The sequence below is a fragment of the Delphinus delphis genome, chromosome 10, assembly GCF_949987515.2.
Source record: "Delphinus delphis chromosome 10, mDelDel1.2, whole genome shotgun sequence".
Classification (NCBI taxonomy): Eukaryota; Metazoa; Chordata; class Mammalia; order Artiodactyla; family Delphinidae; genus Delphinus; species Delphinus delphis.
In genome coordinates, this window is record NC_082692.2 from 84,901,165 (window position 1) to 84,928,000 (window position 26,836).

General features: G+C 42.0%; 1 protein-coding gene across 9 annotated transcripts in view; it reads right to left on the minus strand.

Moving 5' to 3' along the window:
- The window catches only part of FOXP1 (forkhead box P1), a 595,507-nt gene that overhangs the window by 374,169 nt on the left and 194,502 nt on the right, over positions 1 to 26,836 (minus strand). For 7 of the 9 annotated variants that reach the window (XM_060022901.1, XM_060022906.1, XM_060022907.1 and 4 more), the window contains one exon: positions 5,908 to 6,003. The exons of the other annotated variants lie outside the window; for them this stretch is intronic. The gene's annotated coding sequence lies outside the window, so the exon portion shown is untranslated. The remainder of the gene's footprint in view (positions 1 to 5,907; positions 6,004 to 26,836) is intronic. 9 annotated transcript variants of the gene reach the window in all.

Genomic DNA, 26,836 nt, shown 5'->3' on the forward strand with positions numbered 1-26,836 from the left:
ATTTATTTTTGGCTGTGTTGGGTCTTCGTTGCTGCGCACGGGCTTTCTCTAGTTGCGGTGAGCGGGGTCTACTCTTACGATGCGGTGCGCAGGCTTCTGATTGCGGTGGCTTCCCTTGTGGAACACGGGCTCTAGGCGCGCGGGCTTCAGTAGCTGTGGTGTGCGGGCTCTAGAGTGCAGGCTCAGTAGTTGTGGCGCACGGGCTTAATTGCTCCGCGGCATGAGGGATCTTCCCGAGCCAGGGCTCCAACCCGTGTCCCCTGCATTGGCAGGCAGATTCTTAACCACTGCGCCATCAGGGAAGCCCCTATCAGCTCTTTAAATTTCTTAGATAACACTGGCTCTTCCATAAATCATGTCAATGAGAGTATGTGACTTGATATAGTTCATCTTTTACCACCAAAAGCTGTGGGATAGAGAGAGAGACAAATCCCTCTCTGTGCTTGGGCTTTCACACAGCAAATGCACAACAAACAGCACAGTTCAACCAGGCCCCAACTAATACAACATAGCAACCAAAACAGACGCTCTACCTTAAGCAGGTGAAAGAAATAAAGGCTCACAATGAAAGATATTTACGTCTACCTCCGTTCAATCCATACAGACTTGAATTTCCTTTCAGGAAAGAGATATGTAAATTTTCAGGACCAATACATCAAGGGTACAATTTTTTTTTAATATTTATTTATTTATTTGGCCATGCTGGGTCTTCAGTTGTGACACGCAGGATCTTTGTTGCCACCTGTGGGATCTTCTTTTTTTTTTTTAGTTGTGGCATGCATGCAGAATCCAGTTCTTTGACCAGGGATCAAACTCGGGCCCCCTGCATTGGCAGTGCAAAGTCCTAACCACTGGACCACCAGGAAGTCCCCAATTTTTTTAAAATTAGAATTTCCAGGCAACTTAAGACATGGTCTATTGTGAGGCAGGAGATCAAATGAGCTCTGATTACTTAAGGATGAAACATCTCCCCAGCCAGGCATCGTAAGGACAGTGCAGAACCTTCAACTCCAAATTCCAAAGGTGTTTTTGCACGTGGGTTGGGCTCCAAACACTGAGCCATCCCATCATTTGAGGTTTATCACTGGCCTTATCTGAAACAGATCCCTCACACCCAACAGTCGACATGCTAACAACAAATATAAAACAGGTCATCCCACTGCTCGCTCATTTTCCACTTTTTAAAGGTAATTCAGTGCATGAAATGAGCGAATCTAATAGGGAATCCAGGTTCTTCGCCATCTTTACCCCCTTTAAAATGAAGATCACAAGAAAGGACGTTATGAGTTTTGTCAGGGTGGTTCCCAATACCCTTCTGTTGATCTTCCTGAATCAACAGCATCGTTACTCTGTTCCAGATCCTGTGCAAAGCACTGTGCACGTAGCATCTCATTTAACCCTTGCACGAACACTACGAGCTTATTTATTAGGTCCGGCTATTTCCCCTGCCTCAGGTAAGTAAACTGAGGACCAAAGAGAGGAAGTAATCTGTCCAAGAACAAAGAGCCAGGGAACGAGAGTGCTGGGATTTGGGCTTGGAATCCTACACCCTTAATGAACTTATACCACCCACCATAAGCTTTAGAACCAAAAGGCAAATGATTCTGTCTTCATGGGGAAGGTGATGATGTATAACCCTTTCCGGATGGGACACACAGAGTATCAAAGACTTGTACAAGGTAGAGAGGAAGCTTTCCAGAGAAAACCCAAGGGCAGGATTCTATTCCTATAATAAAGGTGACGTGTGTGGTTTCATTTCTTTTCTTACTCTCTCACCCAGATGCAGTCCTCTTAGTACCATGAAATATAGAAATTCACAGGGAAATCCCAAATGTCCTCTGACTGCTTCGACAAATACTGACTGACAGCCTGCCTACTATTCACTGGGCACTGTCAGCCATGAAGAAGCAACACTGATTCAGACAGATCTGCCTCTTGCTTATCACCTGGTTAACAGGTATATTCAGAAGGTGACAGAGCTGTAGTAAGTCGAAACAGACAAGAGGCTTGGGTGGCTGACAGTGAGAAGGGGGAAGAGGGAAATCACCTTTAATGGGGGTAGTCAGGGAAGCCCACCCCAAGAAGGTGATATTTGAACTGAATAATGAAGGATGAGAAGGGGTTAGCTCTGTGAAGCACAAAAATTGTTCCAGACAGAGAATCGCATGGTCCAGGGGCGAGGAAGATTTTAAGGCAACTGAGCACAGGAACAGTGTCTAAATAAAATACTTGAAACCACAGAGGAAAAAGTTAGTTTCCAAGAGTCTCCTGAAAAAGTAAGAGCCACTCCTACAAGCCACTACTTCCACAGAGTCAAGTAATCAACAGACAGCCATGGTCGAGTGGTCGCCAACGCTTCTCAATCTCTGGGACACGTCGCCAACTGGGCCGTCCACGGGCACAGCTGATGATCTCTGCCACAGTCATGCGGCAGCTTCTCTGTGCATACGACACTGTTCTTTGAGGGCCAGTCCCAAGAAGACGTGTGGGGACCAGGGGCTGCTTTGCAGACTCAGCACAAAGGCGGGGACCGGGATGAGGCCGCGCAAGACCGACCTCATGGAGCACCAGCCTGCATGAGTGAAACCCTACTGAGTTTCAGATTATCATCAGCAATACCAACCTGAAAGCAGTTAGTGAATTCTGCTTGCTGGGCAGGCCCATCGTCTGAGTAAGTCAAAAAACGGAATAAAGAACGAACTGATTGCCTCTCAGGGGAAAGCGTCAAAATGGGACCCAGAGATCTAAGTTCCGTTAGCCGGGCTGTCCAGCTGTATACGTGGCTGCAGAGTCCTTGGAGACGGGCATCAAAGCCACCTCCCAGGGCTTTACTTAAACTTCCAACAGAATACCAGGCGAGAAGCAATGGATTCTGAAATATACATTGTCTACCAGTACAGTAATGGCCAGCGGACCAGCCAGAGGACGGCAAAAACTCCTCAGACTGGGATTTCCAGCACATCACCCCGGGCGCATGGCACAATGCTGGCATTTATTACCTACCAGGAACTGTGCTGAGCTCTTTACAACCATCATCTCAGTAATTCTTTACAGGAATCCAGCTCCTATTTGTATCCCCATTTCCCAGATGAGGAGGTCATGGCCCAGAAAGGTTAAGTAACTGACGCAGGGGCACTCAACCGGTAAATGGAAATGGTGGAATGTGAACCTAGGCTGATTTAACTTCAGTGCGGACACTCTTACCCACATTGCTATCCTACAGCTACAGCAGGCATCCAAGAAATGTCTGTGAACGCATCAGCTACCGTGTTTCATGAGCATCTAACACAGGCTCGTATAGGCAGAGACTATATTATGAAGGAAAGGGAAGTCTCTTCCGTGGGATGGTAATTTTCCCGAGAATAAAGTACAGGCCAATCTGGAATAGGGAAACTGGACAGGAGTGGCTTACTTGTCTCCACCACCCTCCAAAGTAAGCTTTCAGCAGACACATGGGGAAGAGCAAAGCAGAGCTGCAGAGTAGGCAGCACTGTCCAGTCTCTGAGGGATAGTTCAAAGCCATCAGTGGCAGCCCTCACACATACTGGGAACAACACAGTTGGGTGCAGGCCTGTATGTCCTAGGACCTCACGCTAGGACTAAGGCTTTAACAAAATCTCCCATCCAGAGGAGAGAAAATCCATTCGAAAATCTGGGAGTTTAAATTTTTTTAAAAATTAATTAATTAATTAATTTATGGCTGCGCTGGGTCCTCGTCGCTGTGCGCGGGCTCCTCACTGCGGCGGCCCCTCCTGCCGCAGAGCACGGGCTCCAGGCACACGGGCCTCAGTAGCCGTGGTTCGAAGGCTGCAGAGCTCAGGCTCAGCAGCTGTGGCGCACGGGCCTAGTCGCTCCGCGGCATGTGGGATCCTCCCGGACCGGGGCTCGAACCCGTGTCCCCTGCACCGGCAGGCGGACTCCCAACCACTGCGCCACCAGGGAAGCCCTGGGAGTTTAAATTTTGGTTGATGGTTCTCATGAGACAGAAATTTCTTTCTCAGATCTGCCATGGTACTTCTAGTAAGAATATTATGGTCCTAAAATATTTACTGAGATATGTATCTCTGCTGAGAATTGAGTAAGCTGAAATTCAAACATGTAAAATTCAAATAAGACATTACACACACAAATCAATCAAAGAAAGAAGGCATTCATCAAAATAAATAAAAAGTAGACATGGAAGAAAAACTGAGAGCATGATTTCATATAAGCAACCACGATTGCTGCTCAACGACCACACACCTTTTCTTCATTACTACTAGAACCTGGAATTTATCTGGGACAACAAATTTCTCAAGTCTAAGGATCCAGTTCCCAGATGCCCTTATATTAGGGGTGGATACAAGGATGTAAACAGAAGCCACTGAGCAAGACTTCAGGGCAAGTTCTTTAAAGAGGACTTCCTCAGCTGGGAGGAGTACTCTTTTTGTTCCTTGTACTCTTGCCTCTTCCTTTCAGGATGTAGAAGCAGTGGCTGGAGCGCCAGCAGCCATCATGTGACCGTGAAAATGAAGCAACACCTAAACAGGCAAGCAGAGCATAAAGACAGAAAGCGCAAATTGCTCTCCCCCAGACATCTTTTATGAGAGAACACATAACTAATTTTTTTAACCTCACATAGGTGCATCTCTGTTACTGGAAAACAATTCTTAAATGATAGAAAGACATGAAAACATATCTAAAGACTAGCCTACTATTTTTTGTCAGAAAACAAAAAAAAAAGCCTAGGAATTCATGAATGGAGATTCTGATTACCCCTCTATTCACCAAGCTGTTTGTTTAAGTATGACTTCCCTTAATTAGTACCACTAGTCCAGGGAAGCATATTTGCTGAACCTGTCTCTATGTTTTGACATGCAAGGCTTGTGAATTTCAAACATACTTGTAGACATCCGAAGCATTATTATTTATTAGGGCCTATTTTAAAGGTGGAAGATCTGAAAACACTCTCAGAATCTGATGATTCAAGGAAATTTAATAGCTCTGTATCGGCATTTGATCTTTAGCCTGCCATAATCTATCCGCATAGCCCTTCATCCGTATTTGATACCAAAGAGGCATTTCAACAGCTTGTCCATCAACTATAAAATAGAAGGAACATACAGCCAAACCACATGACTTAGAAAATAAAAGGGCTTTCCCTCACACTCATTTAGCTCATGAAAACCCAATGTGATTAAAAGGGTGAAGGAGGTATATTCCACTAGGTGAACCATAATAACGGTATACGGCATCCATTACATTTGTAAGGAGTTTCGAAATTTTCAAAGTGCTTTCCTGTACATTATATCTTCTTCCATCCTTACAAATACAGCCTACTCCTACCTCAGTAGAAAGGGCATTATTTTTTTTATTCCCATTTCTTCTTGATAAATGGTTTGCTCAATAACAGAGGGACTGCTACCTGGTGAGGTATCCTGATTCCAGGTCATCTGTTCCCCTTTGATGCATTAGATCAGGGCCCACAAACTACGGCCTTTAGGCCAAGTATGGCCCACGACCTGTTTCTGCAACTGAAGTTTTATCGGATGCAGTCACGCCCATTTGTTTACCTACAGTCTGTGGCTACTTTTGCGCTACATCAGCAGAGTTGACTAGTTACAAAAGAGACTCTATGGTCCATGAGGTTAATAATATTTACCATCTGGCCCTTTAGAGACAAAGTTTACCAACCCTTCATTAGATCACCCTTCCACAGATATGATGCAAGTTACAAATCCTGCTCCGAAAAGCCATAAAGCTATCGTGGAAGGCAATAAACGTATTCCTGCTGGCTTTGGAACTCATGCTTGATAATGGGGCATTCCATTATCTTCTGAGGGATTACTATATCCAGTATCGTGTCACCTGCAAAGGTGGATGGCAACTTTTAATCGGTACACAATGTAAGTGTTGTTTGCCACTCACCCTGAACTTTTAACGTGTCTCACAGCCATAAAAAGTCTGGAGGTCACTGGTTGGGGGCATGCATAATGCCACAGGACTGCAACACACAGAGAGACACTGAAAGCAAAAAGAACAGAAGAGGTTAAGAGAAGCGGCAAACTGTGTTGCCTCAAAAGTAACACATTCACGTTAAGCCTTAGGTCTTCCTTATTGACACCGTGCTTTTAAATATGTAATCATGTATCTGTGTACCTATTTTGTCCTTTCCCTTCTAGAATCAGCATTCCATGTAGCTCGTAATTTGAGTTCAGCGTTATAGAATTATAGCACAAAGATGTTACAGAGTCAAGTAAAACTGCTACTCTTGAAGCCACTGTCATTCACTTAGGAAGTTTGGTTCCTTTAACTTCCAACAGTTCTTATTTTTGAGGATAACTTCTAGGAATTACAATGTTATCTCATTCTGAGCAATATGGGTAAGATGATCCCTGAGTCCCAGTGAAGATTTTCCTTTGGGTTTTGGTCTTCAGTCTCTCTCAGTGCATTCAGTACAAGCGACCGGAGGAAATACACACACAAACGTATACGTGCGCGCACACACACACACACGCACACACACACACACATCATCACCTTATTAAAAAAAAAAAAAAAAAGACAAGCTATCTCACCTGCCAGACAAACACAAAATCTTACTCCCCAAAGGTTACAGTTCTTTCTCCATTGCATTTCAAATGCAGAAGGAGGCTGTGAAACAGCCCTCTCCTGCAAACAGTCAGCCTGTGCGTGTGCTCGTGTGTGCCGAGGCCATGCGCTTTCACGGCTTAGTTGGGTTATGAGTATTTACCAAATACAATGCCAAGTAAGTTGAAGTTGCTGACAGACAAGTCAGCTCATCCTCAAGCAGTTTCAGCAGGTTTTTGTGAACAGCAGTCAGTAGCAAGGTTTTACATGCCAGGCCTTTTCTGCTTAGATCCTTGAGATGATAATGACACCTGTACAGCCCTGAAGATGTCAGAAGGGACCCGCTCTGAGGTAGGGAAATGCAACTACAGGACGAACAAAAAGCACGACCTCTTCCCTGTGTGTGCGCTGTTCCCTTGCAAAAGTAAACTCAGAAAACACTCTGTGAATGCACATGTATTCTAATCTAATCAGACAGAGAAGTTGAAACCAAAAAAGAGATGTATGAAGTTTTATGATTTGAATAGTCGTGTATCTCCGGAAACTACGTGGGCTGTCTGTCTACTGGGGCTCAGCAGACTGTTAAGTGGTGGTGCTCCCAGTGGGTGCCTTTTCTTGATAGGAGATAAACTCAGGACAGATGGGTCCACACTCTGTTTTCTAGGTATCAGGTATCGACGTGAGTGTAAACTGTTTGTCAAATACATTACGGACTAAGAATCGTCATTCCCCTATGAGTTTTAACGTGCTGTGTTAGCGTTATTCTCCTTCAACAGGGCAGCTTAAGAGCACGATAAGAATGCATCAGAAATATTTTTCCAGGTAATTTCAGTTGGCAAAGTTCAGACTTAATTGGTGACCTCATTAATGAGCAACTGCCACAAGAAAGAGGACCCTTGTCACGGGCTTCTCAGAGCAATGAGATAACCACGTTAATTATATTGTTTCCAATGCATTTACACTGGCTTCCCTTCAGAGGCTACATTTTCCAAACATTCGTTCTGACACTCCATGTGTATGCTCGCTCCTCTCGAAAACCTATCAGCTGTGGGCTCCTCCAGGAAACGTCGGCAGATCACAGCCCTCACATCAGGGCAAAGCAATTGGAAAACTTTTCTACCCTTTATTATCTACTTGTAAAATGTTATAAGCCTGTAAACTAGTTCATTTATGAGCCGTGTTAATAATTTGCCCACACTTGATCGCAGGTTTTGCAAACACGGTTTCCAGGGATGTGGGAGGATAATTTGTAGGTCCGGCATCTCTCCTAAGGGGACACTAACTAATTTGACACAGTAACATGACATTGATGGTGGGACACACTAATGACCACACTCCAGGACGTGGCTGTCAGCCTGTCGTTCCAGTGAAAAGCCAGCTTGCCTTCGCCGCTGCTCGGTACACGATGCTCAACTAATTATTCAGAGGGCGACATTAATGAGAGCCCTCGCGTTTATTTTCAACATACTAACCAGCGCTTAGCTTCCATTTGTCGGATATGGTCACTGATTAAAATGTGGCTCATGAATAGTAAATCTGAACTCGAAAATAACAAAGGAGTACCCGAGAAAAAATGAGGAACTGATTGGAAAACCATCCTTGTCGACTCGTTTTCAGTCTCAAATTTCGTCAAGGACAAAGTGACAGGTAGTAGGAAATGCCGTGAATACCAAGAAAAAGTGAAAGGGATATTTTTAATCACCTATGGCCATATACAATCTTGACTCTTGACCAAAAAGCCACAGGATCACCTTCAGGTCAAGAGCAACTTCTATCTCAAATAAACTTCACCAACTTTATGGTACTGAATGAAGATTTCTTTTGAAGTTAGTTTTTCCATGGAATGACCAAAAGGTTTGTTTGCTTTAGTGTGCTTTTTCAATCTTACAGAAGTTTGATCTTTGATGAGACTGCCTCAAATACGATCTTCACAAACATCACTGAATGCAACTGTGTTTTTTCCAAATCTATTGTAAATCTGTACTACTGAGGGTCTTTTGAAAAATGTTCTTTAATATCCTCTTTACGTCTTGTTTCTAGTCTGCTAAACCTTGCAATCAAGTTCTTTCTACTTTAAGTTAAATTTCTATTTTGGTATGATAAATTTTGTCCTTCATTTAATGGTGATTATAATCCTAAAATATTCATATAATCATAATTTAAAATGAATAACTTAAAAAAGGTGTGCTTAGATCCATGAGAGGTATTAAAAAATTGATAATGGTCCTGATGTGGTTCATTGTAAGATGTGCATTTGAATCAAATAACAACGGCAGTATTTCAACGAATGTCCTATCTGCCCTCGTGGATAAAAATTCCACTCAATACTGTGTATGACTTCTGCTTTTATAGGGTGGCAAAATAAATCTGAGTCCACGTGGACCACTTTGGTAATGAAAATGTCACTGAATGCAACATTTCTTAAGTATCTATCTCTAAACTTACTCTGGGATAGATCTGTGATTTTAGAATGCCAAAGTATGTAAATGGCACACAACATGTGGGAAGCAGATTCAGATCACAGGCTAATTTTTAAAATATATTTAAACACGTATACAGATTAACTGTCTCTACCCAGCATTACTGTCTCCAAATGTTATTTACGTGGGTAACTGTTAAAGACAGGTTCTCAGATTACTGGCATCTTTGCGCCTTTTATGCCTGGGAAGCATGTATCCTCCATAATAACCCAAGAAGATGTGGTCAGTCTGTGGCAGAGACTCACTGAATGTTCATCAGATCTCTTCCTTCTTCCTGGGCGTACACAGCTGGGATGTATTTCCAGTTAGGTGGGTCCTTGCGGCTGAGTTACGGCCAAACAGATGGAAGTTGCTATGTTACTTTCATCCTGACCCAGGAGCCTCTGACCCATCCCTAATGCCCTCCCTCTTCCCTTGGTTGTGAGCCCGGAGGTCCAGGGCAGAACTCCAAGTCCTACAAGATGGTGGAGTCACTGGGGGCAATAAGCCAAGGTCTCTGAAATACCACATGGAGCAGACCACCATACTTGTTCCCCACCAGCCAGCAGACGGAGGTGCCTCACAAGTATACCTGCACTATGTTAAGCCTCTGAGACTCAGGAACGCTTATTACATTCGCCAGTTTGTATCTCTTACCCGAATACACAGACCTTTCTAATTTCCACCCGGTTCCAAACGTATACTTGAATTTCGGAAACACCACACATAAATTTGCAAATTTGGAAACATCCCTGAACATACGTTATAGTTGTGATTGTTTGCTCCTCTAATTAACCTAAGGGTAGAAAGAAGAAAGGAAGCAGGCAGCTAATGTGTTCCCAAAACGTGTCAGGTGTATCTTTCCTTACTTTATCTTCACGTGGCCCTGTGAGGTGGTCCGATTTCCATTTTACGGATGGCAACACTGAGCCTCTAAGAAGTCAAAGACGAACCAACGCCAGGGAATGTAGATCCAGTGGACATTTTCTTAGTTGACTGCCTCTTGGCTTTTAATACCCACATTTTGCAGGAAATGCTTATTTCTAAGTCAAACGTTTTTGCTTGTTGCTTATAAAAGAGAAAAGTCCATGACATGCTCTAAAATGTAACACAACATTTTCAATTAAAAGCATGAGGAGAAAGTGTCAAGTTACAATACAATCGGTAGAATGTCAGAAACTTCTGTAGAGGTTTTGAAAAGCCAGCAACAAAGGGGATGTGTCGTAGATGTTCTTGGTGATAAAAAAGAAAGAAAAAAAAAGCCACATTTCAAAAAAAAATGCATGTTGAGAGCATATTAATTGTTGAGAAATCAATGTTTTAGACATTTTTACATTCTTAATGCAATGGTTGTTAACTATATATAAGGCATTTTACTATACTTTGGTCATATTTTAGAACAAGGGTTGGCAACCTTTTTCTGTAAACGGCCAGACGGTGAATATTTTAGATGCTGCAGCTTTCGCAGCTGTAAGTTCTCTGTGGCAACTATGCCACTCTGCCACTGCAGCAGGAGAGCAACTAAAGGGGATAAATAAACAAATGGGTTCTGTGTTCTGATAAAACTTTATTTACAAAAACAGGTAGTGAGCTGGATTTGGCCCCAGGGCCATAAGTTGCCAACTCTTTTTTTTTTTTTAAATTTCATCCCTCCCCCCATTTTTTGGAAGTATAATTGACTTCTTATATTAGTTTCGGGTGTACAACAATATAGTGATTCGGTATTTTTATATGTTACAAAATGATCACCACCATCATTTGCTACCTTCTGCCTTAGAAAATTGACTGGGAGTTTTTACATACTGACACATAACACATTATGATTTCTCATGTGTTAAATAATGGGAAATAGTATCACTGTAACGAAAAGAAAAAGCTGATGGTTTTTCTCAGCCAGCACAATCAAGTCCCTGTCTTAAGGTAATGGAGGCAACAGTCACCTTAAAGTCACCTTATAATAAATACTTCTTTAAAAAAAAGTAAAGCAAAGTAAATAATTTGTAGATTTAAAATGTCACTGGAGGAGTGAATGCTAGAAGCAAAAAATGACAACCTCTAGAAGTTTCAAAATCAAGTACAAAGTCTCCCCACATTAGAACCAAACAGCTTTCCTGGATTTGGAGGACGCTCTTTATCAACCAATTCCAGAGTGGGAGCTATGTGTCCGAAGATAGAATATGCCAGAAGAAACGCATCAAATATATTCTCCCGTCATTCTCCCAAGAATGTAAAGTTGTTGTAACAAGGTTTTAGTTCACTTTTTTTGGGCGGGTGGTAAAGCTCACAGACGTAATACAGACAGAGAAATGCTTTTTTAAAAAAAATCTCAGTTCCCCATTCATGTTTTATTACAACAGTGAAGTACACAAGATGGTTTGAGACATAAAATGGATAAATTGTATGAATTTGTTTTACCTAAAATGTCAATCCCAACAGAAAAAAAAGCAAGTCAACGATAGCCCAGTCTGACAAAAGAATATTTTGTAGCCATTAAAAATAACTCCAGGAATAGGGAAATGCGTACAGACGCTTGTTATGATGGGCCATGAAATAAGATAGAAAAATCATAGCTAAAGTACACTCTTAAACATATGCATCAAAAAAAGAAAAGAAAATGGACAGAGAGTTTGCCTTGGAGGAAATGGGATTAGCTGCTATTTTCTTTACAGTTTTTTGTATTTTTGATTCTCTAAAACAAAGCAATTTCTCAAATATCGGTTATAGAATATGAAAAAGCTATCTGAACTTCAAAAAGAAGAAGACATTCGCTGTACATTTATTGACACTCATTTATTAATGGCTTTTGATTGCCTCTTTCTCAGAACAGGAGTGTCTCGAGAGCAGAGATTCGTGTCATCTCTCATTTCCCAAACATGGTGTTATACCATCTCACGCACTCAATTAACATTCCTCGAAGCAACTGAAGAGTTCACCTTACTTTTAAAAAGTCCTCTAATGAGATTCTGTAAATAAATTAAATTTTTATACTTTAAGCCTTCAGAAAAAACCCAAAACAATTTTGCTGAAAGCATTTGATCGCTTGTAGATTATAGCTGTAAATCAGTTGTCTGATTCAAAAACTGCACTTTCTCTCCTCTTTCCTTTTTACGTGATGGCACACAATAACTTTGTCTTTCAATAACTTAAAACAATTCTGAGTCATTGGCTCCTTAAACTCAAAATACATCTTGATCAAGGAAGCTTGCCATTTCGTAAATATTTACCCCAATGCACTACTTTGCTTTGAAGAGGGGATGGTGAGCTCCCGATTGACAAGTAACTTCTGAGCAGAAAGAGGGAGGAAACCTCTCATGTCAGCGAGGAAAAAGGTGCTACGCTGTCTCCACATTCACTCTCTCCTGTGGAGGGCTCTTCCCCACCAGCCAAAAAGCACACGACAAAGGCAGTCATCATTCATCACTGTTTTCTTTCTCTCGGTCGATCTCTGTCTCAGACAGACACACACACACACATGCACGCATATTCACTCTGCACTCACCTCTCACTCCCCGCTTGCATACTTTCAGTGGCTCCCCAGTACTCGCAGGGAAAGAGATCAAAACCTGCACTTGGTCCTTAAAAGGCCACTGGAGATCTCTCCAGCCTCCAGCTCAACTACACGTCTCCACTGGCCCTGCTCAGCTTCTCACTGTGCCTCTGTACTGAGCTAAAAGGATAGAGGAAGGAAGACTGGGGACTAGATGAAGATTCCAGCTTCCTTCTTGAGAACCACTGTGGTCAAGAAGACAGTGGGGAAGAAACATCTTTTTTCGAAGAACAAAAAAATAGGCATCATCAACACTTTATTAATATGTTTTCCTCCACTTAATGTACCACGAAACATTTCCCATGGTATCTTCTGGAGAGAAATAAACTGAGCTGAGTACACAAAAAACTTAAGCCTTAAAAGCAACGTCAGCTTTCTCCTGAACACATAACCATTCGCCCAAGGGTTGTCTGTAAGCCCACAACAATGACAAGTGGGAGAGATTTTGTTGGTTCTCACCACCGGGAAACTCTTTTCTCCAAACTCGTCAACTCCAGGAGGAAAAGAGAAAGGGAGAGCCAACTGCAGAACGCAGCGAGGTCCCACCATGAGAAAGCCAATCAGTGTGTAGTCACACTCGCACTCGGGGTAGACTATTCCATCTTACAGTGGAACAAATGCAAGCCACAGCTGGCTCATCAACAAATCACCCTGCCTAACCCCAGAGGAAGATGGGCTTTCAGTTGGGAATGAAATGAAAGACATCTTCCCCATGACCTGCAAAAATCAAGGCCCTCTGAGGACTATCGCTCTTCTGATCTCTGGGGGAACAAGGGTGTTTACTGACGAGCAGCTAGCAAAGAGAGAAGGCGCTGTGCTTCATTGTGATCTAACCTCAGTGGCCCAAACCAGAGTAACGTATTGTTTGGGACTATCACACAATAACTAGTGCCATTTCATCTTCCTCTTCCTGGGCACACAGGACGATTATGTTGCCCCATTTTCCTGACTCTTAGGTTGGGACCATGTGTCCGATTTCTGGTCCATGGGATGGGAGCAGAAGCAAGGTGCCCCACTTCCAAGCCTGACCAAAGAATCAACTGTGCTCCCTGTTCTTCATCCCCCGAGACCGTGGAGACCCCCAGTTCTCTTGGCAAATCCAGGATGGAGGAGGTTCCATGGGCACATACAGACATGAAGGGAGCATGACATACACCTTTATTATGTTAAGCTACCAAGATTTGCAGGTTGTTGGTCACAGCAGCTAGCACAACACATCCTGACTAATATACTTTACACCTTATTACAGTCTTCATTAGGATTTCCTTGAATACCTACTTATTTCTGGCTTAGTCTCCACCATGGGACCATGTCTTGATATTCTGTGTATCCCCTTTCAGAAAAGACCTGCCACCATGTCTTCCAATAAATGGTTGTTGATAGAGTGACAAATGACTAATCAATTAAGAGGGAAAGCATTCACGTGACAGTTAACTTTTTCAGCAATTACCCTAGGTCATATATGACAAATGAGGACTCTGTTCTCACGAGGCCTGCAGGAAACAACAATACAAGCAAGTGGGAAAGATGAACACACAGATTTGACCTAAGCACAACACGTCAGAAAAGGCTGCATGTTAGAAATGATCTGGAAGCCTAAGACATTAAAAAGATGAGCAGAACTTAGCCAGGGAGGTGGGGCTGGGTGGAGGGTGAAGAGAGCAATTCTATGATTCTCTTGGTCAAAACAGACAAACACAAACACCGGGCCTGACAATAATCCGTCTTCTGTCTTCTACAAAGACTTTAAAAATATAACGTGGGAGTATCAGGACTTCCAAACCAAAAATGAGGCCAAAGACATTGAGTAATACAGAAACAAAAGAACGCCATTACCCTCTGCTAAGTGTCTCAACGGTGTAACTTAAGACAAAACACTTGTTTTTCTTCCACCGACAGGGAGAAAAGAGTGGGTTAGTCACACGAAAATTGCTTTTCTAAATTCTCTGAGAAAATAATAGCAAGAGAAACGAGGCAGTTCACAGACCGCACCACTATTCCTTCTTAAATATTCATTTGTCTCCTCCTTTCTATAAATATCAGAATGATCCCTCAAAAAGAACCACAAAAAACAAAAACAAAGTGGGTTTTGTTTATTCTTTAAATCCATAAACTCCTGAGGATAGAGCACTTAGAATAGGGTCGAGAGACCCAGCTTCTCATCAGCACTGAGCTGTAGCTTTTAACTGGGTCCCCTCATCTGCAGACTGAGAACAGTGAGTTTGGAGAACTGAAAAGTCCTTTCCGGCACTAGTATCTCATAAAGGGGTTTTCAAACTCACAGGCTCAACACAATCACCTGGAAGGCTCATTAAAACAGGACTGCTGGGCCCTAACCCCAGAGTTTCTGATTCAGTAAGGCTGCGGTAAGGCCAGAAATTTTACATTTCTGTCTCCAGGTGATGATGGTGCTGCAGCTGCTTGGAGGACTGTGCCCCGAAGTCCTCTGCTTCCAACCTGCCTGTCCGTGCACATCTGGATGCCCAGGTGGAAGACGGTCTTCTCCTAACCAGGACCAGCCGAGTCTGTATCGGGTGGGGACTCTTTCTGGGTTCCTTGCCCAACCTCTGGGGACCCAGACCTTAGCCTCTCTCCCAAGGAAGTCTACTCTCAGGAAAATACCTGAAGTTCTGCAATCCTGTCCCCAGCAGCCGACCATGTGGTTTGTTCTGACCTCTGAATCAGAAGTGGCTGCCTTCGAGGGCTTGGCATCAGTCTGAAAAGAAGACCCAGCCCTTTGCCATGTCACGTAGGGCCCAGCTCCAACCTCTCCCGTACCATCCTCACCCACCCACCCTTATTCCTGCGAATGACCTTCTGTTCCCACACCATACTCTCACTAACTCTGAGGCTTAGGCCTCATCATTCTCTCTGCCTAGAAAGTTCTTCCTACAGCTCTTTGTATATGGAGATCATTTTTAACCTTTAGACCTTAAATCAAAAACCATCTCGATTCTGAAAACTCCTAGTCCTAAAACTATGAAAAAACAAAACAAAACAAAACAAAAAACCATCTCTTCCATGCTGCCTTCCCTGATCAGACCATCTAAGTGACCCTGTCAAGGTATGGGCCGTATACCGTTTCCTTCATGTATTTTTATTCTATGTCACTACATTGCTCCTTCATTCCATTATTGACTCTCTCTGCCTCCCTCTACTCAAAGGCAAAGTCTGTGAGAGCGAGGGTCTGTTGGGCTGCCTTCCCCTCTCTGCAACCCTCACACAAAGCACAATGACTGTCATACGGCAGACACTCAAGAGATATTTGTCGCACGCAGGAATGACTACATTAATTATCGTATTCTGTCTGTTAATTTAAAAAAAAAACCCAAGGAAAAGCCAATAACTGTGAGCTATAATATCACGAGTTCCAGAGCCCAGAGTGATGTGTAACGGCGTGCGATAAGACTACAGTTACAGGAACGAAGCATCTGTGCCACGATTTCAGGCTTGAGAAACTGAAGTGGGTCCAGGGCTGGGGAGATCCTTGGCCGTACATCTCAAAGCACCCCCAGGAGGCCTGCCCTGTCCTCTACAAGCCATCCCATATCATTTCTGCAAGGCTGGGTCCATAACCCCTAGACGTCTTGAACTTCTTTCTAATGTCACCCCATTCCTCCTGCCAGGTGCAAAGGGAAAGAAAGTTCTTTGCAAGCTGAGCTCCCCTACCCTGGTCGACTCTGAAAAACCACTTGTAAGTGGTATATGTTAACCACAGTTCGTAATTTTGTCACAGGTGTTTGACTAAAAAGGGGACAAAGCCTTTTAAGATAGTCTGCCTCTATTATGTCATTGTGTATATTCCGCACCACACCTACAAGCTAACACAGTCCTTTTGTTCTATGCCATGGCAACCGAGAGAGGTAATGCTGCATAATTTGGCTAGGGGCATCCTACAGGCTCAAAAATGTGCACGTCTTGGAGGGGGTGGTGGTGGGATGAACTGGGAGGTTGGGATTGACATGTATATACTAATATGTACAAAATAGATAACTAATAAGAACCTGCCGTATAAAAAAATAAAGTTCAAAAATTCAAAAAAAAAGTTTGCGCCTTTACCAAAAAAAAAAAGTTAAAGTAGAATTTTAACACAACTTGTCATAACAGCTGACACCCATACACTGAGGAGGAAATCAAACGATGTGAGTTGTACCTGGCAGTTCAACAGACTACAGGATAAATACTTTTCACAAGGCAGCCAAACCATCGGTGAGAAGTTTTCTATAATTATTTTTTAAAAATCGTTAACATCCCTTAAGCTTTTTACCAGCCTGGTGGGGTGAAATCAGTGCCAATTCTGGATTGGACACTAATTTACTTACTGTGCAGACTTAGAAAAGTCATTGTCTGAAACACACTGTACGGAGAAGGCTTAATGAATTCAATTATTCCAAAGGTTCCTTCCAGTCCAGACTCTTTGAATCTATGACGTAGTTTCTGGATTTCCACCTTAGGTGGACAGACACAAGGAAAAGGGCCAGCTCACCTCTGCCCCCCGCCCACTCCCGCCCCATTATAAAAAAATACTGTGAGAACGGCCAGCCTGTATCACAAGCTGAGGTGCGGCGTGGCTATACTCGGGTTTCTTGTATCTGTTCAAATAAAGTTATGTTTCCAGGTACTGCAGGAGGGTGAGTTGATGTAGTAATTACCTGTTACTCTTGACAAGTAAGGTAATTAATGTAGCAAAATACCACTGCAATGTGTGTAAATTTAGACCACCATAATTAAAGCACCCGTCTGTTCAACAAAATGTTCAATTAAGAAAAAATATTGACGGTGCACATTTTTGGAAATTAGAAAACGTATGGAATGAACGAATGTCCCTTCATTGACATCCGTTTCTAGAATGCTTTCCCAGCAGGGAGCACACATCAAGGGTTATAACGGAGTAACTTCCACCAAAACACAGAATATCTCTGTACGTATACTATTAAGACGAGAGTCTCCTGTGGAGGTATGTTACTGAGCATTCTCATTCTATGTCACATATGCAAGTCAGAAAATGAACTTCAGGAGCATCTGAACCCCCAAACGATAGCAAGTAGCAAAAAGCTGAAAAGTTATTATTGTGCAACAACCCAAGGAACAAGGCTGCCCTCAAGTATCATAACCTGACAGTACGATCACCTACTTGCCAATATTAAAGAGCTAGAGATACTAAACACACCCTGGGCAAATAAAAATGCTGCCAACTTCCTGGCACTCCTTGAACAGCGAGACAATGGTATCAAAGTTTGCTTCATTATCTTTTACTCTGGTTTCTTCCTGTGTCTACCAGTCATTTTTTTTTCTTTTCTTGAAGTATAGTTGATTTACAATGTTGTGTTCATTTCTGGTGTATAGCAAAGCGATTCAGCTATATATATTTGTATATATTAACACACACACTTTTTCAAGTTCTTTCCCACTATGGTTTATTACAGGATATTGAATGTAGTTCCCTGTGCTGTACCGTAGGACCTTGCTGTACCATAGGACCTTGTTTACTTGTTTTGTATACAGTAGTTTGTATCTGCTATTCCCAAACTCCTAATGTATCTCTCCCGTGCCACCCACCCCCTTTCCCATTCGGTTTGTTTTCCACGTCTGTGAGTCTGTTTCTGTTTCAGACCCAAAGGTTAACATGTTGAACAAGAAGGCTACCAGGTCCTTCACTTGAAGGAAAGCTGATGTCCTTGCTAATCTGCGTGAGAACATCTCTAGCCACGTAAAGAGTCAAATGCCCAAAGAAATTAAACCAGAACTGCCATAAGACAGAGACAAAAAGAAGTCATCAGTTACCGGGTCAGGAGAAAAGTAGTTACCTCTAAATTTGATCACAGAAAAAAAAAAAAAAAGAGCTCACTGATATCTACATGGAGAAGTGGGAAATGAGTCAGGGGTTCTTTTTGAGAAGGAAATCCCAGGGGTTTTTCTCTTAATTCTTCTACTCAGATAAATTCAGAGGAAGACACAACAAGTTGGCCTAAGTAAAGAAACAGCTAGAATCCAGACAGACTAAACAGTGTGATATGGGAAAGAAACACAATATGATTTCAGTGTCACTTAATGATGTATACACTTGCTTTTGGTCTTGTTTTCACATTTCTGTATAGTATATCTTACCTTGGGAGATAGAAAAATCTAGAGAGAAGTAACTAAAAGGCACATTCAAGTGACTTCACAGTTTATCATATTAAATTAAGCCCTAAATGTTCTATATCTGAGCACTTGGATGTATCCCCAAGTAAAGAATAAAAAGTACAAGGAGACATTCTAGATCTAAACATGATGAGGAAATGAAATGGTTTCTCCAACTAAAATACTCTGATTTCACACTTGGAAATAATAACCATGATCTTAAAAGGACGAGGATGAAGAAATCACTTGCTCTAGCTGTTGACAAAAATAAGGCTAGAAGATCGCAGCAGGGAAGCGGATTTTGTAAAAGTATCCTTAGAACTTACATTACCTGGCGGGCACTGGAGTATTAACTTCTAAAATGAACTTTTTTTTTTAGAGCGCAGGGGGTGAGGGGATGAGTGAAATAGGTGAGGGAGATTATGAGGTACAAACTCCCAGTTACAAAATTAATGAGTCACAGGGATGAAACGTACAGCATGGGGAATATAGTCAATAATAATGTAATATCTTTGTATGGTGACAGATGGTAACTAGACTTATCGTGGTGATCATTTTGAAATGTATAGAATTATCCAATCACTATGTTATGCACCAGGAACTAACATAGTGTTGTCAGTCAATGACACCTCAAAAACGAATAAACATAGAAATAAAGAACAGATTTGTGGTCACCAGGGGTGGGGGAGGGGGTCTAGCTGGGGAGAGGGGGAATTGGATGAAGGTGGTCAAAAGGTACAAACTTCCAGTTAGAAAATAAGTAAGCACTAGGGATGTAATATACAACATGATTAATATAATTGACACTGCTGTTAGATATGAAAGCTGCTAAGAGAGTAAGTCCAAAGAGTTCTCATCACTAGGCAGAATTTTTTTTTCTTTTTCTTTTTTTTTTGGTATCTCTATGAGAGATACCACACTAAACTTACTGTGGTAATTATTTCATGATGTATGTAAGTCAAAACATTATGCTGTACACCTTAAACTTAGCATTGTGTGTCAACTATATCTTAACAAACCCAGAAGAAAAAGAAGAAAATAAATTATTTGTAAAAAAGTTTCATAGTTAGAAAGGATGGTAAATCTAATTATGGTAGTGATGGGGGAAAGGGGGGATATGAACTGAGGATCTGTTGCAAGATTCGTGGAATGCAAACTAAAATGTCTGTTTCTCCAATGCTGAATGAACCACCCAGAGAAGACGGGGCAGTCAATACTGTCCTTATTCGCTGGGTGAATTTATGGAGGATGAAACCTCCAAAAGCAATTATTTCAAAGATTACATTGGATGGCATCTGATGGGCTACGTAATATTACAAAATATCACAAAACCATTTCACATCGATTCTATCACTGCATCTTCACAAACCATTGAGATAATAAGGTTAATTCCATCTTATAGACAAGTAAAGTAAGGCCCAGAAGCAGCAAACTGGTATGGCTGAGTTCCCAAAAGCTACTGTATTGGAACAATTTGTTCTCCTTGGAATGGGATAAATGTATTTCTTGGCACTACTGAATCAATTCATAGACAGTATTTGAAAAATATGTCGCCTTAGTACTTAAGAGCTGTGACTTGCATCTTAAAATGGGCACCTTAAAATTACCAGAAATCCTGGTTAGTATGTTCCAAAGCAAATGGTAATGTAAGTTATCAGTATAAGTTTTCCCCACACAGGTTGGGAGAAAGTTCTGATTCCAAATTTTGTAATGTAGCCATTTAGTTAAAAAAAAAAAAAATCAAAAAGAAACCAACCTGGAACTGGAACTTGTGATCCTATGAACCCAAAACAGCTTAAGTAGTCAGTTATGTCTAGAATTTGCTTTACCCCAAAAGAGGGCTCAAGGAAAACCGCACCACCATCTTCAACTTCCAAATTTATATAAATGAGTTCTTGACTTCACTTTCTTAAATTTATTTTTATTTTATTTATTTTTGGCTGCATTGGGTCTTTGTTGCTGCGTGCGGGCTTTCTCTAGGTGGGGCGAGCGGGGGCTACTCTTCATCGTGGTGCATGGGCTTCTCACTGCAGTGGCTTCTCTTTGTTGGGGAGCACAGGCTCGTTGTGGCACGCGGGCTTCAGGAGTTGTGGCACGTGGGCTCAGTAGTTGTGGTGCGTGGGCTCTAGAGCGCAGGCTCAGTAGTTGTGGCGCACGGGCTTAGTTGCTCTGCGGCTTGTGGGATCTTCCCGGACCTGGGCTCGAACCCGTGTCCCCTGCGTTGGCAGGTGGATTCTTAACCACTGTGCCACCAGGGAAGCCCCTTGACTTCACTTTCTTTTAAGCTTTTCCTCTTGACTCTTCAATGGCACCGTGCTACGGTCCTCTTTCATCTCCCAGACAGCATCTGAGAATCATGGGGATGGAGGATGACTTTTCCACGTCACATACCTCCTCCAGATGTAGAAGCTGATGCAAGAAATTGAAAAAAGGTGACAGGTAGCAAAAGAAGGGAGGACAGAGGAGTATCTACCGATACCTGTCATATTTATTCACCTTTTACCTATAGAAACTTGAAACTGAGCGACATGCAGAAAAGATTCTTCATCCTTTTTCATTCTCAAAATTAATAAAAACTGGAGGAAAAAACTAAATGGTGAATGGGTAAGCAGGAACATCTGAATTGATGATAAGGTGTTAAAATGTGTGAGTCAATGTTTCCTGGGTTTGTTAAAGCAACTTTAACAGACTTCAGGGGGCCACGGTCACTGATACGAAGGTACCCAAATTCCGATCCCATATGGACTGCACGCACTGCCTTTTTACGTAAGAGAAAGTAATTTTAAATCAGACAGCAAAAACGTAGAAAGGTGAGATGGACAGTGACTCCTAGATTGAAATATCTTCTACTACTTAACTTCAGCCTAGGCTGCCAGCAGCAGACGAATAATCGGAACTGCTTTTATCTAATTAGGTAAATAAATATCACAGAAAGGAAATACTTTTTACTTACTATGCACTGTGCTCAGAACTGTTTTTGCATAAGCCCGTGCAACCCCTAAGCATCTGATAAACTAGAATATTTTCAGTTCCTGAAGTGAGGGAGGTGATTTTTCACCTGCATCTTCAAATGAGAAAATGGAGCCTTAAGAAGATGAAATAACTTTCCCAAGGTCACAAAGTTACTAAGTAGCTTAGCCAGAATTTGAAACCAGATCTCTCTTCCCAACTTGGGTAATTACTTGACAATTATACTACCACACTTAAGAACATATCAGCTAATACTTCTGGTATAAGGTTTCCTGGTTCATGTTGATCCTGGAAAGTAAAGCAACTTGAAAAAACAACTTTATTTTAAGAAGTCTGCTTTGAAATAAAAATCATTTTTTTGCTGGTAACATGAAGATTATTTTTCAGGTTATAGTAGTAATAATTATCCTATGAATGCTATATAGAAATGCTTCCCCAGAATTTGGTGGACTTACCTATCACAGTGTAAAGCAAAATATTCCACTACTGTTGCCATCTAAAGTCTCATACCCTCCAGACATTTACCTCAAGTTATGAGATGAAGCCACACTGGTGCTAGCTTCCTAACACAGAATTCTGTAAAGAAATAACTCAAAAAAAAAAAGAAATAACTCAAGGATTCCTGTCCAAACCATATGTAAAACAGAATCAATACAGCCCAAGAAAATAAAAAGCCTGTATTTGAGGTTATCACTGAATGAGCCACCACAAAGCGACAGAAAGTAGTTGGATAAGGAGACACTATCCTGGGTCACCAATTTCCCTTGTTCCTTTTGCCAAGGGAGAGGAAATACTAACATCAGAAACTTCTGGAATAGAACGATGTGACACACAAACACCAAAGAAGCTACTGCTGGGAGATGAACGGGTAATACTACATGATACTACATGACACTATCAGCAAGACGAGACAGGGTAATGGATTCGTTGGCAAAACATTCAAATTCTTACCAACTTCTGGTCTAAGAAGTTCTTTTCTTCTTTCAGATATTTGCTCCCTTAACAAAAAAGCCATTCTTTCACCCCCGTCCTCCCCCATCACTAATCTTGGCTGTTTCTAGCTATGATGTTGAACCCTCTCCCTTTCTCTGCCTCTTGCCTCACTCCCGTGCTATCTGTATCTTTATCTTGACGTTATCTGGGTGATGACTAGAAGAACGACTGGGTAGAACCAAGAGACAAGGCATTATTTCCTGAAGTTCTGGACTTAAACCACTACAATGATTTGGGGTGGTACAGACATGACAACAAATCACACTGAACTGCATCCTTAGTTGTGTTCTTTCAAATTCCAGGGCAACCCTTCTAATTATGTCAAGGTCAAAGCTTCATCTGGGTGCTGGTCTGACACCTCACACACGCTGAGGGCCACTTTTAAAAAAAGAGAGAAGCCCTCCAGCTCAATACCTTAAGAAGAGGTAGTCAACAGTCTACAGTGAGCTTTGATCATGGGTCAGCAAATGACGGTCTGTGGGCAAACCTGGCCTGCGGCTGCTGATTTCTGTAAAGCCCATGAGATAAGAAGAGATTTTTTATTTTTGACGGGCTTGGGGGGGAAAGTCAAAAGAAAAGTAATATTTCATGAAATGAAAATCACATTTCCACATCCATAAATAAAGTTTTATTTGAACACAGCCATGCCCGCTCATTTATGTTTTGTTTCCTCCTGATGTGGCGTTACAATGGAGGTGAGTAGCTGCAAAGGGACCATAAAGGCCTGTGAAGCTGAAAATATTTACCACCTGGTCCCTTACCACAAAGTTTACCGACTCCTGTGTATACCACCATGCTGCCTTCAAAATATTTATTTTAGGTTACCATCGAGCTCCGGTAACCGATACTACTTTTTCTTGAAAGGGGTAATGTAAAATCTCCTTTTTAAATCGACTGATCTGTATTCCAGCAAATGAAGGAACTTAAAGGGAAACAGAAGCTCATAAAGTATAGGTAGTATTTAGATCAAAACCAGGGAAACCATAAGCAAAGTCAGGAAGAACGCCCGAGAAAGGCAAAGCAGTTTGAAAAATAAGAAACCAAGAAGATGGGTGCAGGCAGGGAGGGGTTGGGATACAAAACTGAAGACTATGTAAATAAGACATCCAGACGTAGCGATCTGTCTTCTAAGGTCAGAGTGGAGTCTGAGCTGTGGACCCCTAGTGGACAGGAGGTCAGGCAGGCTACCCAAGAACATCAGGTTGGCCAGCCTCCCCATGGGGAGCAGCAGGGTCTTATTTTACATTCACAGGACCCTGACACACTGGCCAAGAATTCCTCGTCTGGCAATTGGTGAGACAGTCAGTCCAAAACAACCAACGCTGGGTTAGTCAGGTAAAACAACAGCAAAAGGCCAAGCGGCTCAGCGTGAGTCTAGGCCAAATGCTTCAGAGCAAATATCACTTTGCACGGATAAAATACCCAGTATGACCTAAGCAGGGTCCAATGGCTTTCTTCCCTCTGATGGAAATGCTTCCAAGGTGCACCGAGCATCAAAGACTTCCTGCATCTTAGGGTAAGTTCACGTTACCATCCACACACTTTACACTCTTTGGTGTTTGATACGCACAATGTTTATTCTTTAACAATGAATTTCCTCAACAGCTTGGCTATATTCTTTTTAGAGATTTCTTCCTGTAAAACAATCTTACATTATTGCGTTTGCCTCTCATTACTCTGACTGAATATGCATCTCTTCTGTGGCCTTTCAACTACACATTTTTCCCCCAAGAGAGAAATGTTTTTTGGTGGTTCCACCAACAACCATTTCTGTTGTTGACTCATAGACAACATCAGTGTTAAAATTCATCATCGTTTTCTTTCCATATGATTAATGTTTCTAAAACATGCTAGTAAAACGTAAAACTTACCATATCTGAAAAAAAGCACTTGAAATGCTGGATTTTAAATTGTGGAACTAAGACCAGTACAACTAGAGGGCATTTTTTTCCCCACATCTGCACAGTATTTCAACTGGTCATCACTTCTTTGGTGAATTACAACTCAATTTATCTGCTATTGACTCAGAAGGCTGAGGTTCCCAATTTCTTTTTTAACCACAATGAACTATTTTTATCAAGTTCTAAGCACTCCCACCTACACAGATACTAAGTTTCAGAAGATTCTACCAGCTAAAATTTATTTGTTAAGAATTAATTAATACAGAATATCTACCAAATTGCCAATCAGAGCTCACAGATTGAAATATTCATGGCCAAAAGCCAAAGACAGTTTGGTTAACCCCTAAGGTGCTGTCTCCTGCAAATTACTGAATTCACTTCAGGCCTTTTGAAACTTAAAAAAACTGGTCAATGAGGTTTACATTTGAAGCTGTGGCCCCAGCATCCTTTCCTTCAAACCCCTCTTCACACAGAACCAAGGGAAAGTTGAGGAGTCATAGGGTTTTGGGGAGGTTGACTCCACTTGGCTCTAGTGGTGGAAAAATATTACCTAGGATATGCTAATTAGTACATCTCATCTCCCTGGCCATCGGCAGAGTGGAATGTGCTGGAAACTTGTCCAATTAGAGCTTCAGGAATCTGCCCAAAAATCTTAAGAAAAGATTCCCCTTTCCTCTCTCCTGCTTGGCTCGTTCAAGTACATCTACAGCCCAGCAGTTGCTAGGAACCATCTTACGACTGCACATAGGGGCAGTCTGAAGATAAGTCAGCGCCACTGTGGAAAACAGAGCAAAGAGCCTGATCAAATCTCTTCTGCAGTTCACCCACTAAGGACTTGCCAGTGACACTGGTTAAGCTGCCCGAACTGGACTTTCTGTTGCTTACCACCAAAATCCTCCTAACTTAAATACTGAAAAACTCCACGATTAGACGTCTCAGAGCCCTGGAATTCTAAGACCGCAGGCATTGGGGACCACTGCTCCAGCGACAGATTTAGAGGCGGTATCATAATGTGTCAGATAATCAGTAAGTGTGCATTTCGAGGGTGGTGGATATGTTTCAGAGTTTTTGTAACCCCAGGTCGGGGGCATCACCGTGAAAACTATGAAAGATAACAACATCAGGAAACCCTGACGTTCCTCATCTAATTAAAGATGGCCATGCTGGCCGACACTATTAGGGTGAAGTGACATGAGGAGAGCCGGCTCCAGGTGGCTCAGTAACTGCACATGCTTTCAGCTAGATCTGCAGCGAAAGACGCCACTTAACCATTTCATTACTATCCTTCGTTTCCGGGGGAAAAGGGAGAATTCATTATCACAGAAGACGTGTTTTAGGAATGGCAGACGAGCAGTAAATGCTACAAGGAAGATGAGATGATCAAAGGAACAAGTAAAATGCTGTTAAATATCCCTATAAAGTAGGTGTTTGTAAGGCTGAGATTTTGCTTTTTTGCCCCAGTATTTAGAGACAGACTGTTGACCTTGTATAAGAAAATAATTATCAATGAGAAGATGCTGGTATTTAGGGCCTGCACTTTGAAGGCCTCTATGCAACTCAAGGCATAACCTGTTTATTTGGCTTAGTAAAGGGCAGCAATTGAAAAGAATGGAGTTGGATGGGTCAGGCCAAAGTTGGAATAAAACCCTAATATATCTCCCCATGCAAAGTAGTCTCAGTTTTTGCTACATGTGAAGGAGAGGGAGAGGGGAGAACAGGAAGTGGTGTCTACGCATGTGTACAGGTGAAAAGATGATCCTTTCATCACCAGTCAGCACAGCAGTCCTTTTTCTTTTTCTCTTGTCTAGGTTTTTTTAAAAATTATTATTAGAGTACAGTTGATTTACAATGTTGTGTTAGTTTCAGGTATACAGCAAAGTGAATCTGTTATACATATACATATATCTACTCTCTTTTAGATTCTTTTCCTATACAGGCCGTTACGGAATACTGAGTAGAGTTCCCTGCGCTATACAGTAGGTCCTTATTAGTTACCTATTTTATATACAGTAGTATGTATATGTCAATCCCTATCTCCCCATTTATCCCCCCGCTTACCCCCTGTAACCATAAGTTTGTTGCTTACATCTGTACCTCTGTTTCTGTTTTGTAGATAAGTTCATTTGTACCTTTGTTTTAGCTTCCACATATAAGCGATATCATAATTTGTCTTTCTCTGTCTGACTTACTTCACTCAGTATGACAGTGTTTAGGTCCATCCACGTGTCAGCAGTCCTTCTTGATACACTACTTGAAATGTGGAAGACAAGGTC